The sequence below is a fragment of the Microcebus murinus genome, chromosome 7, assembly GCF_040939455.1.
Source record: "Microcebus murinus isolate Inina chromosome 7, M.murinus_Inina_mat1.0, whole genome shotgun sequence".
In the NCBI taxonomy this organism is placed as follows: Eukaryota; Metazoa; Chordata; class Mammalia; order Primates; family Cheirogaleidae; genus Microcebus; species Microcebus murinus.
The window spans coordinates 68,577,551-68,585,000 of NC_134110.1; positions in this window are offsets into that span (position 1 = coordinate 68,577,551).

The following is a 7,450-nucleotide window of genomic DNA, read 5'->3' on the forward strand; positions in this document are numbered from 1 at the left end:
AATATAACTAGAATGATACAATTTTCAGTTAATTTTCAGACATTAACTGTAAATATGATTTGACTTTCCCATACTTATTAAATTGAATTTTTTCTATTGTCTCACCTTCTTTACCATTCACTGTATCATGAGATATATAGCACCATTACCTACTCATTGCTCACTTATTCTTTCTATACAGAAATAAATAAAAATGTATTTATAGTCTGTTGATATTAATATATTTACATATAATATAAAAACAACAAATAAGAAGCAATGAATGTATAAACTAGTAAGAAAATATTAACAATAACTGTCACAAATATTTATCTCAATGTTTAAATTCTCAGTAAAATAATACTTGAAAAGAATTAAGAGAGAATGATAAATTATATATCAATGTCTAGCCAACTGGAATTTTTAAAAAGAACTCTTTGGATCTTTGCCACATTACCATACAGTTGTGATTTCCAATTCCCTCTAAGTTCTAAATGAGAACATCTTGATCAGAGGGAGAAAAAATATCAACATGCTTTTAAGTTTCCATGGTGGGAGGTATGGCCCAGTTCTCACCTACCTTGAGAGTCCTTCCAAATTATAAAAGTGTTTACATGCTGGGTAGTCAAAATAAACTTCATTGAGTTATATAGATGATCTTATGTCTAAAAATAATGTCTCCTATTATCAATAAAAGTATTAATTTATTGAGAAAAATGTCCAGCTCCTGTTCTTACATATATCAGCTAATTTATCTCTTAAATACCATTAGGTTGTGAGTACCATTATGCTCACTTTAAAGTCAAGGTTCAAAGAAGTGGTTAACCAGCCTGCCATACCATGGTACAATTGATTCTAAACACCATACTCCTCTGCTAGTCTTTAACCCTAATTATATTATAGCCAACCTGATGTCTTTTTTTTTTTTAAGTAATACTGTACTAAATTAACAAAATCCTCTTGCTGGGCTTTACCAAGGCCCAAAGGAGTGTTGAATCTTACCCTGTTCTCTTAAGAAACAAGGACAGGAAGTCTTTACATGCTAAATAAATGCAGTTCACCTAATACATTTTTTTCTTTAAGTGATGCACAATCTTACTGGAATCATTATCTCAGAACTAACATTAGCTTTGAAATTTTTCCCAGGAAGGAAGCAAAGATGACTTTTGGATCACTTACTATGGAAAAGAGAAATTTTAATAGTGAGGACATAAACACATAAAGTAAAACTAATCACTAATTATCTATTTTTTATATAATAAAAAGCCAATAATTCATTTTCAAAAGTACTTGGTTACCAAAATAGTGTGAGGTTTTTTTTTCCCCTCACCAATTCTTTTAATTCCATAATGTCCTAGAATTAATTGTTAAGGATCAATTTCACCTGAGGAATGGCTTGGCTATTTTAACCTTAAAGTGTGTCATTCTAATTAATTTGACTTGTTCTTGAACATACACACAGGAAAACACAAGGAAGAAATGAATCTTGAAACCTCAGAAAAGTTGAAATCATTATTCAAATATGAAGGATTACTTCCTTCATAGACCATTTTCTAATAATTTAATCAGAATAGATTTTAGTGAAGTTAACATAATTTTCATAGTCATATTTTCTGCTCCATTTAAGGCCTATATATCTCACACCTATTAAAGGTATTTTGGTAAATATGTGTCTTCTTTTGGGCTACTATAACAAAGTACCATAGACTAGGTGGCTTATAAACAACAGAAATTTACTTCTCACCATTCTAATGGGTGAGAAGTTCAAGGTCAAGGCATGGGCTTATTTCCTGGTTCATAGATGGGAACTTCTCCCTGCATCCTCACGTGGTAGAAGGCACAGGGCAGCTTTTTGGGGCCTCTTTTATAAGGGCACTAATCTCATTCATAAGGGCTCCACCCTCATGACCTAATCACCTCCCAAATGCCCCACCTCCTGACATATCACATTGGTGATCAGATTTCGACATATGAATTTTGTTTATGTTGTTATGCTTACAACTTTATGGTTTGTTTTTATGCATATTATTTAAGTGCTTGAGTCAAGTTCATGTAATAACCACACCACACTTCTATACTCTTATGCCATAGAGTTCTCTTATTTGATCTTCAAGGAATCGCACAATACAGGCAGGGCCTCCTTTCATGCCACACACTCTCCCTGAGTGGTGTTATTAACAATTAAAGTTTCAACAGCCTAACACCCTTCTAATGCAGTTATGCTGCACGCTGACAACTTCTAATGACTCTCTTCAGCCTAGAAACCTCCCCTGAGTTTCTGACTCATGTATCTAGTTTTCTGCTGGCATCTCCTCCTAGATTTCCATCCTTATCTAAAACCCAACATGTCTAAATACTTGTCATCTCCCCCATCCCACCAGCTTTGCATTTATTATTCTTGTGGGCAGCGTCAGTGCCTTCCCTACTTTGTATCCTTGATTCCTCTTTACTTTTGCAGATTTTACTTCCCAAACACGTGTTGGCTTTTCTCCAGTCTCTCTCTCCCAGCCCATTGCCAAGAGAATCCTAATGGCCTCCTTTAAATCCATCTCTCATAGAGTCATACAAGTGAATTATTTCAAATTTAAATGTGACAAGAGCATCTACAGGATGATGTTTTGTTGTCTTCAGGTTTAAGTTAAAGCTTCTTAATGAGAGATATAAGATTCTCTGTAGCCATCCTATATATATATTCTTCTGGCAATTTTTTTTCTACTCAAGTTAGCCAGTGTTGATTAATGTTGTTTTGCCTCATGTCTTGCCATTTTCTGCATTCTGGCAATATCAATTGCTAGAGCCCCTTAACAGGGGCACTGTTTCCTAATGTTCTTGTCCCACTTGAACAGGCCCAATCTCATCCTAAGACTTCAAGTCTTAATTCATGTGCCGACTCTCCTTAGAAGCTTTCCTTAAGCCCTTCTTATTTGCACACCCTCCTGAGATGGGTTTCTCTCCTCTATGCTCCCACAAACATATACATTTCATTGCAAATGAGCACAGGGTCACACCATTTGTGATGTTTCAATTGTGCATCTGCCCCCGCCTCCCTACCCCTGAGCATTTCTTGAGAAGAATAGCCGGAAACATCTGGGATCTTTCTATTTCAGCATCTTGCACTTACTAGGTCCTGTGTAAATTCTTGCAGTTTGAATGACTAAGTAAAAGAGACTAGAACACAAGTATTTCAATCTTTTGTGTGTGTGTGGTTACACCATGCTGTCTCTAATTCTGATCCTATCTACTTCAAAACCCAAATAAGTACTGCAATTTTGGTGGGATAGAAATCACTAGTTTGAAATGCTACATTTTCATAGTTTGATACCATACACAATAAGTAGAATTGTAAATGAAAATTGATTGATCTGGTAAAGTGTTCATATTCTGCCCACTATTTTCACAGTTCTGGGTCCAAAATCATTATAATAAAGTTTCTACTTTAGCATTCATCAAAACTATAAAAGAGATGTTGCCATTCATGGATGTATTAGTGCAACAGGGCCCAGTGCTGCTTTCAAAGACTATTTTCTTATACAGAGACATTTTATAGTCAGGCAATCATCTTGTTAAACATTTCCTATAAAATTTTAAAAATCATTACCTGGGAGTCTATCACTGTGGCACTAATCATACCTCCACAATTAAGCTTATTTCAACCCTTTCACTGTAATCCTTTTTTCTTTAATCAAGGGTTTATTATTGGGCTGTTAATGTGAAAGTTGAAATAAAAAAGTCTCAGCCCAGGAATGAATTCTAATAGTAGCGGTTATAGAAAACCTTGAGCAATTCTAATATTTTTCTATAAGATTTATGTTAGGATGTGGGTTTAATTCCCTCCACCCCACCCCATGCCCCCCCCTTTTTCCCCCTGAAGAATGATTTGCTTTACTGAAAGGAGACTGAAGCTTCCCTCATGTGTTTAAGAATATCCTTTATCTGCTGCATTTGGGTTTTCCTTGGTATGAGCACAAAAGCACAATTATTTTATTAAGCTGGAGGGAGAAAATATAGTTGGCCCTGGGGATATTTTTTGACTTTTCTACATCACTACATAGAAGTGCAGTTTTGACTTCTGTAAGGAAAAAGGATCAGAAAGTAATTTTATCTTGCCAAATGATTCGACCAGATTTTATATCTCCCGAAAGTTCCACTAATAAAGAGGAGCTTTAAGTTCAAGGACAACACGTATCTTAATAACAAGTTAGTCAAATTCTGACCTTAAAGTATACTAATTTGATATAAAACTTTATAGTTTTAAAGTGAATTCACACACGTGACACGTGATTGCCTTTGCTACATACATAAGAATCCTAGGAATAAGAGGCATTCTAAACCTCCTATGTCTTGAATCTCTCCTCTTCTCCCCACTCCACGCCACCACCCTAGTCCAAGTCTCAGTCTTTGTCTTTCTGTCACCTCATATCATCTCTTGTCCCTCCTGTCAATTTTCCCAATGACAGACTGAGAAATTTTTTTTTAATGATGATGTTACTTCTCAAATTGGAGACCTTAATGGCTTCACTCATTTTTATTTTTTAAGATAAAGAACAAAGCCCTTCTTATGAAAGGCAGGTGCTATTGTTTGCCTAGCCCTACATCAGTCCCCCTCTCAGGTCTTCCTTACCTGCCTTCTCCAGAGAATCTGGAAAAGCTAAATACTCATTTCCCCAGCTGTCTCTACACCTGCAGTGAAAAGGACACATGCAGCAGATTTCTGACCACTGAGGTATAATTGCAAATTTGCTGAGGACTAAGAAGGCTTTTACTTTTTCATGTGACACAGAGAGATGCTGCCACTTTTCCTTCATTTCTTTCTTCCTTGAATATGGCTGCGATGCCTGGGGCTTCTGCAGCCATCCTATGACCATGAAGTGGCAAGCATGAGGATGAAAGACAATGCGCCAATCACGAAGTGAGGAAGATCAGGAAACAATCTGGGCTCTGCCAATATCAATGAAGGGCTGAACCAGTGCAGGTAATTGGCTATCTCTAAATTTTTTTTATATAAGAAAAATTAAACACACATTTTTAAACTACTGTTACTGATCTTCTGTAAGTTGGAATCAGAATCATTCCTAACAGAAATATATGGCTTATAATGCCTTCCATAATTCTCCCACTTTCAAGTGGCACTGATGTTCTTTGAGTTCCTGGAATGTTCTTTCTTACCTTGGTGACTCTTCTAGTAAACCACCCCAAACCCCTTATTCCACACATTTCATCTAGTTGATGCCTACCCAGTCTTCAAATTTCAGTTAAAATGTGTCTTTCTCCAAGAGACGTTCTCTGACTCCTAGGCTGGTTTATCTCCTCTAGTTATTATATACTCTTAGAACATCCAATAATTGTCCTTCTTGGCACATATTATATTGAGAGTACATATTTGTTTATATCAGTATTTATTAATGTTGTATTTTCCAAGAGACTATAAGATCTGTTAGGGTAGAAACTGTGTTGCTTATTAATACCTGCCCCATTTTAGCAAACTATATGGCACAGAATAAGTATTTAATTACTTTAAAGCAGTCAGAAAGGAAGGCAAACAAAGAAAAAAAAAAAGTTCACAAGCACTAAAATCCCAAATTTAAAGGTGAACTTGGGATCTCCTTTGACATTGTAGTTCCTATCTCATGTGTAGAAAAGAAATAACTGAAGGTGAGTGGTCCATGTTTTTGAAACCCAAATGTGACAGCATCATAGTATACTTGTTGCAAAAAATATTCAGAAACACATTTCTGTATTATCTGGCTTTTCTTTTACTTCACTTAATTTTACCAAAAAAAAAATAAATAAATAATAACAAAAAGGTGAGTTCATGCATTCATGCATTGTGCTGTAGATGGGCATTTGGTTATCATTGTTAGCATTGTCAGAGGGTCAAGAATGGGGATAGTGACCCAAGTCTTGACATTGAGTTTCTAGACATTAGACTTCATGGCTTGATAAAAGTTGAATAGACCCTCGGAAATTCATGGAGCAATGAAACTCTCTGAAGTTATATACAAAATGTTGTGTGTATGTGTATTTCCATAGGAAAAGAGTCAAGAGCTTTAATCAGATTTTCTATAGGCTTTTGGTTCAAAAATCAGTTTTGGTTCAAAAATCATCAAGAATCATTGGGTCAGGTTACAAAAATATAGTTTGGTACTAGAAATCACAAATAACGCCCTCTTTAAAAAGATTTTCTTATGAGTGTCTATATATGTTTTGGAGAATCGTACTTGCAGTATACCTACATCTTTATCATAATCAGCTCTGTTTTATGTGTTTTCTAAAAATCATTTGACAAAACAATCAATCCTTTTGTTAACCTGTGTCTTTGAAATGGACTAACATAATAAAACTTTGAATATGCCAAGCACTGTGCTAAGCTTATGACAAACATTATCTCATTTAATTCTTCCAAACAAACTATTATCATTGCCCTCTTCCAGATGAGAAAATGCAGTCTCTGTAAGATTTTTCAATAATATGTTCACGTCAAAGTCAGAGGCTGAATGTAGGGAGAAAGTAAAATATATTTTCAGTCTTCAAAGAAACTAAGACTCTATAAAAGAGAAGATAACGATCATTTAGGAGTAATATGTGACAATGGCCAGAGATACAGTAAATAATAGTAATAAGCACTTTAGGATTTAAAAAAGATCCTTTGGGATTCTGTCTGGGATAGAATCCTTGGGATTCTATGATCACCAGTTAAAAGCTGAGTAGAAGAGGAAGAGATTTTAACCAGAGTGAATTCCATGAGCAAGACGGGGAGTGAGGGGCATACATTCAAGGGGTTGGGAAGTCTGGCTGTACTAGGCCTGGATTCCTATTGGAAGCCCGGGGAGGCAAGGCTGGGTGGGTGTCTGGGTACAATCCAACCGTCTGTGTGCTAAACTAAAGCCTTTGACCTTTACCCTTAGATAATGAGAACCACTTGAAGAGTGTTTTGAACTGGAAGGTGGCATCATGCAAAATTGTTTTAGTAAGATTAATTCTGCACCAGTGTGCAGGATAGACTGAGAATAGACAAGATTAGAATAAAGTGGCCCAGCCAGGAAAGCACAGAGAACAAGAGAAGAGGTAACATGGACAGAGCCAGAAATGTCAAGAGGGAAGGACTTGAGAAGGCATTCCCACAGAGTAATTGATTGTGTTTAGTGTGACTTTGACCCTTTAAAAACAAATTTTTCCCAAATAAAAAGGAAGCCACGGAGAAGGCCCCATATTCATGGACTTGGTCTCTGAAAGAAGCATCAACTTTATCTCTACTTATTTCATTTCTACTTCCCATTTTTTATGTTCTGACTTAATTTCTCTCTTTTTTTCACCATTTTTCATTCCTTCATTTATTCCATTAACTTAATATTTTCCTGTTAAAGGCCACAGACAATCTAGTGCTGGATATATGGCAGTTAACAAGAGAGACAAGGACCTTGCCCTGATGAGACATACATTCTATTGTTGATAGATAGACAGTGACCAAATA